Consider the following 8,557-nt stretch of genomic DNA (forward strand, 5'->3'; position numbering starts at 1 on the left):
AAACTGAATCAATAAACTTTATGGATCAAAACTACAAAACTGTAGCTTGCATCAAAGAGGCAACTGCAGTTTTTAAGCCCTTCTCCCTGCTTCCAACCTGGTGGGGTGCGGGAGACGGGGAATTAATGCCTTGAGATAGTCTACAACTAAGCAGTTCAAACTAAGAAGGGAGGCAAGTGCACTTAGCAGTCGGGCCTTCCTCTTGGCCTTGGGGTTTGCAGTCCGCACCCCTACCCCATCCTTTCCAGGCTAACTCCATTCACAGAGTGTTTTAGAAATCAGCAAAATAGTTGTCAATACTCCAGTTTTATAAATCACACTTGGGCCTGGGGAGTCTAAGTGATTCAGCCAAATTCACACATTAAAAGAGTCTCGGCACTGGAATTTGAGCCATGACTTTCTCATCACTCATTCATTATACTGCCTCTCAACTGCCAAGGGCCCCTGAAATTTCTGTGGGACTCCATGATACGGGTTATTGAGTCCAGGGTTCTGCTCTTGTGATTGGATGGTTTAAGACTTACAGAGACATTTCCCACAGGGGAAGGTCAAAATGCCATTTGAGGAGGATGATACATGTGTGGCTTAAAAAAAGCTTGTTTAATAACATAGCAAACTTATATTTAGAGAGATATGCATTCTAGAAATATATTAGTCTCATGAAGTTGAACAAAAGTGTCCTTGTTAAAATATAGTTAACAAAAATCTCATCATGAAAATAGCTGAAAATAAACTCGTAGGGAAAATACCAGAAAATCCAGCTTGATGGATGGGGAGCAAAGATTGCCAATATTTAACCGAACGAATACTGTCCTTCAAGAAGTCTGTCTAGCAGGAATGGCCTTCTATTTATACCACACTGAGCATCCCCAGGCCACTACCCTAAGTATCTATCTCAATAGATTTCGAACTGGCACTGAGGAACATTGTAAAAATAATTTAAAAGAGTCTTAGTCACGTTGAGATTACTTCAAAATTACTCTCCAGAATAACATCCCTGGCACAAAGGTCTCCAGCTGCTTCGGCTTTGTGAAGATCCAAGTCTGTTAAACCCCGTATTTGTTCTCTCCATGAATATTGGTTGATGGCCACTTACCAGATCCTGTGAAAGTTCAAGGATATAACGTGATGCCTGCTTAAGATGCCCATAATGTCTAGATGTCAGTCCCTTAAATGGTATGAAGAATTCAAACGTTCAATGAGATCGTGGCTGCACTGCAGTATTTTCAACTGTGTACAGCATCCCAGCTGCCAGCTGGACTCAACGTGGTAAAAACTACAAACTTCCTATGTCATAAAGAGAATTGTTAGTCATCTTTAGAAAAGATACTTTCTTCTACCCACCAGTTGTTCCTTGGTATCCTCCCTCTAACTGCCCTCCCCACAACTGCCTTTCCTCCCTACCTGGGCATTATCATCTCAGCTGTGAGATTCCTATCAGGTTCCTGTGCTCTGAATAACTGTGTTCAATGTATTTCTCTGCCTTGACCCTGAGAATTTCTCTGATCTATCTTCAATCATCCAACACTCATTGGATGGGTATTGACCGTGCTAAGACCTCTATGGACCACTGGAGGTAGAGAGAGTTCAGCCAAATCCTGCCCTCCAGGAGACCACAGTCCAGAGGTAGAACAGAGCTCTTAGGCAGGTGACAGCTCAAGAGCAGTTTCCTGGAAAAGGTGACTGCAGATCCCTGTCTTGAAGGTTGATGTGAGAACAGCTTTCCTTCACTGAATGAAGTACCCTCAACCAATCAAGGAGGGGGCCAAACTAGATGATTCTTAGGTTTCTTTGCCATCCAAGTAGGAAGTATTTAAGGATAATTATTGTACAGGATAAGACATATGGAAGATTTCATATACACGTTCATTTTTATCACAAATAAAACCTTATATTTTAAAATTCCTTTTCATGCCCTAAGTGTGGTTCGGTTAGATGCTCATTCTACTAGAAGTCAAAATACCTGGCCACCAACCCTGGTATGGTGTCTTCCTGGGAAAGGAAGCTGTTAATCAGTGTCGGGAGCTGGTTTCACAGGACAAATCCCTTCGTTTCCTACTCCAGTTTCCAGGGCCTTGTGGGAATAGCAGTGTTGGCAGCAGAAAGTGTTGATGAGCAGTACTCACTTGGGGGAGGGGGGGTGTCTTCCTCTGAAACCTCCTCCAAGGCTCCTCACCAAGAAGTCCACTCAGACCCCCTTTCAAGATTCCTCTGGGCCCCAAGCCTCCACCACCACAGCCAGGGGGAGGAGGGAGGATCTGGAGCTTCAACTTCCTGCCAGGCCCTGGAGATGTCACTTCCTTCCCAGAAGAAGAAAAGCTGACCCAAGGATGTGACCCATTGTTTCTCCTTGCTATGGGCTGGGTGGCTCCAGGGAGGATGTGTACTTCCCTTTGAAGTTGGAATTTATTACTTTTTAATGAGGAACAATCAGAGGACTGGGAATCCATAGGATTTTAAACCTGGGTCTCTCCAACAAGCTCATAAGCTCCTTGCAGTAAAAGCCATGCCCCATGCCAATCTCCCAGAAGGGGCATATTTAATTGAGAAGCCAAATCTTCAGAGTGGAATTTATATTTTCCTAAGAGCTATCCACTTGATCTACCCCACAAATGGTGTGAAAAGAGGTGGGGGAACCCAGGAAGGCTCGCACTCAGATCCCCCTTCAGGGAAGGATTCCTTGGGTGAGACTGGTGGGCAGCCTGCAGCTTTTAACAATCCCAGGTCCTTCTCAGGGTGGCCCAACGGAGGACTAAGCAAGATGGCGGTATAACAGTAATGATCACTGTGGGTGGGCTGTCCAAACCTGAATTTCCCAGATTCCTTCCACAGGAATTTCACCTTGGAGATGTCCTACATGTGTGATTCTGACTTAGCTTTTTCTTCGAGCAGCCCCAAATGGCATGGTGGTACCAGAATTAGCAGGACCCAGAAAGCATGTGTTAGGATGGGATTTGAAGACTGGCTCACTCAACACCCAGCGGCATGAGGGACTCCATACCAGTGGTGCGTGGGACGCAGATGGGTTCTACTACAAAGTGGTGCTCAACTACTAAAACTTTCATGAGTGGTAACTCTCAAAGAATGTGTGGTGAAGAAGCATGCCCTGGCCAGAGAGCTGATTCGGGCATTTAGAGAATGGGGGTGAACAGTGCACAGGGGAGTGAGATTGCACAACAGTGGGGAGGATAGTGACAAATCCTGGGCAGTTAACAACTGGAAACAGTGTGAAAACCAGAGAAGCCTTTCAGAAGTTTGTATCTGGGTTAGTGAGAGCACACGAAATACTGAAATTTAGACTCAGGATTTAATACTTAGTAGAGACCTTCGAGACAATTTAATGTGTACCTAAGGAGGTCCATTGTATCAAAGTCAAAGCCCTGGCTGGGAAAATCTGGGTCACTGAACATCTTAGTGGGTTTAGTGGGTTCCTCCAATGATTTTGGCTCCTCAGAATCCTGATGTCTCACAGTGGCCCTGTGAAGAAGTGGCCTTCTTTTTCCATTAGGAAGTAGCCCTCCTCCTGTGTGGGGAGAGACATCAAGGCTACAAGGCATCCTTCAAACTCTCTTCTTTTGGAATTACCAAGCCAATAAATTATGTGTAGCAACTGCTTCAACCGGCTAAAAATATGTACCATCATTATCTTCTAGACATTTCAAGGACCTTTGGTCATATAGTAAGATTGACAAAGATAGCCAGAACTCAAAGTGTCATCATGGCTCCGGATGGTACCTAATAAGGGAAGACCGGGACTATACTCCAAATGTATTATGGAGCTGGTGGGTATTTATGGTCCCAGAGTTTAATGATTCTTGATCAAGGGGACTAGAACATAAAACTAGATAAAGGAGAGTCTATTAACTTCGGGATATGCTTCTTGGGTATAAGGTTTACTACCTCCAAGAGGCAGAATAGTGACCCACCCCTGACAATGTCCCAGTCCTAATCTCTGAAACCTCTCAATATGTCAGTTTACTTGCATTTGGGTTGCAGAAGGAATTAATGCTTAAGTAGGGAGGTCCTTAAAAGAAAAAAGGGTCAGAGGAGGAGACATGATCATGAAAGCAGAGTCAGAGAAATAGTGTGTTGCTGGAGGAGGACAGGAGCTCCAAGCTGAGAAAGGTGGGTGGCCTCTGAAAACTGAAAAATGCAAGAATGGATTCTCCCCCCAGAGCCTACAAAAAGAAGGCAGCCTTGCTGATGCCTTAATTTTGAGTGTTTACAAGGAGTGAGTCCTATTTGTTTAATGAACCTATAGAACTCTATAACGTAAAGGGGCACGGGTTTGCTTTCTTGGAAGAGCACTTGACTCTTGATCTTGGGATCACATGTCCGAGCTCCATGTTGGGTGCAGAGATTACTAAAATAATAAATGAACCTTAAAAAAATAGCATAATAGATTTGTATTATTTTAGGCCACTGAGTTCATGACACATCCCAGCAAGGGTCGTGCAGATGATACCAACATGCTATTAGGGTGAGTGTTCCTAGAACCCTGGAAAAAGCAAAAGCCAACATCAAGTCGAGCTAAGATGCCCAAATTACTAAGGCAAACAGTACAGAAAGGGATTGAAGCAGCAGGGAGGAGAACATGCTGGAACAGGTGTTATGCGAGGCCAGGAGATCCACCAGAAGACTTTGTTTCATGGTAGTTATAAATTAAAAAAAAAAAAAACAGTTTGTGCTGGCATGGAAGGGACAATAATATATATTCACCAGTTTGCCCAGAGCTATGTTAATGCTACTGCTTTGTTTCACAGCATTGTCTGAGTGCTGGGCCATCGGGAAACCTGTAGAGCATCACCTTCAGCCCTCCCATGGATAAGATTCTGCAGTCAGGAAGGAAGAGCAAGGGCTGGCTAGCCTTCATAAGATGCCTGTAATTAAAGGATGGGAGATGAACCTTCTGAAGATTCAAGAGCCTGCCCCTTCATCAGTTTTTAAAAATCTGATGGTCCAGGACACCTTCTTCAAAGTGAACTATATATGGCTCGTTCTTTCATTGGCTACTTAGAAGAAAGTACAATGTCTCCTAGGCCTCCAGGTAGAGGTAAGGTGTTGAGAACTCACCATGGTTAATGGAAGAAGGGTTGGAAGATTCTTGCAAGTATGTTCTGGGCTCAGGATTTGTGAGGTTAAGGTCAGAAACAATAGAGCTGGGGAGGCTCAGCCTGGTGGTCCAAGCTCCTTTCTTTGGGGGGTCCTCCCTGAATCACTACCTATTCCACAGCCTCTGCGGTAGTCTCAGAGCCTGGGCTCATAGACCAGGAGCTCAGAGGGTGTTGGAGGAGTAGTCTCACTGGTGTAGGAGCTGCACCATGGGAAGGGGAGCCTGGGGCCGTGCCCCACGGATACTTCTTCACTTCATGGAGTCCTGTTGGCCCCCACCTTGCATCTGATTTAGAGTTTTAATTTTAGTACCTTAACGAGGTAACATGTTTCAAGGCTATCTGTCCTTGTAAAAGCACGTGTGGACCACTTTACAGTTTACATAGCATGCACACTAACAAAAAACCAGTTACCCTCACAATAACACTTCTTCCCATTTCACACACGAAGCCGCTGGGACTCCGCCATGGAAGCGACATGCCAAACACTGTGCAGGAAACAGGCATGCGGACTGAGACCATCTCTCCAAACCACGCTGTCTTTTCATTAAACCTACATGTCCCTGCTTTAAAAGCTTCAACAGTCTGGATGAAGAGAAGTTTCACTTCAGGGAAGGAAGGAAACTCAGGTGTGCAAAAGCTGCTGTCCAAATCCCGCTGAATTGTGAATCAGTTCAGGGAAATGCAAAACCTTCATTTAGTCTCACTATGATACCCTCAGCTTGTCTCCAGTCCCACGCCTCTGGGAGTTGCAGGAAACATTCTCCGCAGGATCTGGGAATGGGGGAGGGCCAGTCTCAACTTTCCCAGTTTTAGAATTTAGGTATCTGTGCTGAGATGCATCAGCATTTCCTTCTGGCAGCGTGGAATGGCTTTACAGACTGTAAAACCAGGGTTCAAACACAGGATTCAGCATTAAGTACCTGGATAGCATCCTTCAATTACTTTACTCTCCTGGAGGCTCACTACTCACTTATAAAACTTGCCTCCTACATTGAAAGGCTTATGCATGGATTAAATAGGAAATGCTGATTCCTATTTCCTTCTTCCCTTCATTTTTTTCTGGCCAGGTCTTTGTTCCAAAGTTTGGTTTCCTGCAGTGCCAACATATAGAGAGAGACTCAGTAAGCAGAGAAATTACACAGACGTGGTGGGGGTCACCTTTGGGCTCAGCAAGGAACTCCATCTCCAAAACTGAGCTGCCTGACTCTTGTATGTACTTGTGACACTGGGCACTTCTCTGACTTGTATAAATGGGGACACCTAAAAGGCAGAGATGACGAGTGAGAACACTTTGGGTTTAGACAATTGATATAGTGGTGTATAATAATAGTTATGGGAGATTGTCATCTGATACCCATTAAAGACCTAAAGATGGGTCACTGAGCTAGTCACTGAAGAGAACCGACAGAGTTAAGGACAAGGGCCACTGTGGAAAGGACCTAAGGTCACAGTGAGAGAAGCCAGGTGAATAACAAACCCACTGACGCTCATTTAAGGCCACCCACCTATAAAGTCCTTGCACACCTTGGTCCTCCAGTTTGAAGTCCATTACCTACTTTCTGAATGATTCTAGCGATGCCTTTGATTTCTCTGGATGTTGGATGCTTTATCAAGTTCGTTTGTTATCCCTTCAACGATAGTGGGACTGCTTCAGTAGTTTTCAAACCTATCTTGCAGCAGAAACTTTAACATCTTGCCTGAAAGTGTACATCAGAACTACACTCGGAAGTGCAACTGCTTTCACTGTAGCATGGGGAGAGTCTCAGTGGGTCTCTGTCACCTCTTCTTGAAGGCCTTGATAAAGGCTGATAACTCTCAATTCCAGTAGCACTCCCCAGTCAAAAGAACAGCACACCATCATGCCCTTGGCTGATCAGAGTAACAGTCTCTATTCCGGCCAATCACAAGACACTCTCTTGTCATACCCTAAGTTGGTTTCATCTTCACAATACCCTGGGTTCTTACAAAAGTGAAGTGATTTTCCCAATCACAGCTAATAAGAGGGTAAAGCTTCAGAGCCCTGGCCTACGACTTCTCCAATTCCTGCCCTCACTACCGGTGGTCCAGGCCCCTTGCCCTGCCCCAGATCCAGATTATGTAGCAAGGGGGTGAAGTACCAATGCCCAAACGAATTAAAGAAATAAAAGATTTCTGTTGGCAAAGCCTTGAGACATGAAGGGGGAGGGAGCGTCCTGATTCTGGGTTCCCACCAAGGTGGAACCTCAGTACAGAAAGGCCAGAAGTGTGTGTGCCAATGCCCCCCGCCTCCAGTCCCCACACATGCAAAGGGTTGACAGAATGCAATTCAACCAGGCGTCCATTGGGCAACAGGCCCATTTCTGCTTAATCACAGGCAGTGAAAGAGCAAAGAAATTGGATCAGACTATCTGTGCCCTAGCAAAAGCCACCAGTGGGCTTCAATACTCACAAAGGCTGTTTTCTAATGATGTGCTGCTTAGAAACCTGGGGTTGGGAGGAAATTTAGCAGCATAGTGTCCCCACACAAATTATACCCCAATTCACAGTTGTTTACTGAACACCTCCCATGGGCCAGGCACTGGGTCAGGTGTGGGCTGAGGACAGACAAGGAAGTGACACGGCAGGGTAACAAACATTTTGTGAGTTTAGAAGATAGAGCCAACTGCCTGGGAAGCCTCTGCGTTAGCCATGTCCTTTCAGATTCCACAAACCCCAGTCTTTGCAAGGACTTCGATGAGATCTATCCACAGCTTGGCACCAGTGATGCTCACTTGGGCGTGTCTCCAGAAAGTTCTCAAGGCATAGCTCCCCCTGCGTTTGCTACTGTTGTTTGTCATCCATCATTACCCAAAGCCACCACTTCCTGGACTCTTGATTCCACGGTCACCCCTTGCAGGACACCTGCCGGCACACGTACACTTAGGGGCTTCCGTGGATGTGTTGACCCACCACTCCATTCTGGCCACCGTCTTTGTCTGCTTTCTTGTCTGTTCCCCATCCTGCACTGAAGGGACGGGGGAGGCACATGTTAGACGTTCCAGGATGGAACTGACCCTCTGGAGTGTAGTTATTTCTAATAAATGAGGTGCAAGAGAGAGATGGGATTGCCCATGGAGCCCACGTGTCTGACAATCTGTGCATCTGACCAGGGGAAGGGCTGTTCAGTAGGGATTAGTTTCTGGGAGTTCAGTGGTCTCCTCCTTGGAGGTTTCCAATGGGGTCTGCAGCAGATGCTGCTTTTCCTAAGGAATCGTGTAGAAGCCTGGGTGGTGATTTGAGTCCAGGAGAGCCTGACTACTCCAGCACTCCTAGCATACTTGCCCTGGAAGCCTCTGGGCTCTAACATCATAGAAAACATAACGAGCTTCAGGATCGATCGCACCGTGGCCCATGCCTACCCGATCGCTTACAGGTGGTTTAACCTGTAAAGGTGCAAGTGATGCACCTTTCTGGGCTTGCTTCCT

This window comes from Mustela putorius, unplaced genomic scaffold (genome assembly GCF_011764305.1).
Source record: "Mustela putorius furo isolate JIRA1106 unplaced genomic scaffold, ASM1176430v1.1 tig00000813_pilon_pilon_pilon, whole genome shotgun sequence".
In the NCBI taxonomy this organism is placed as follows: domain Eukaryota; kingdom Metazoa; phylum Chordata; class Mammalia; order Carnivora; family Mustelidae; genus Mustela; species Mustela putorius.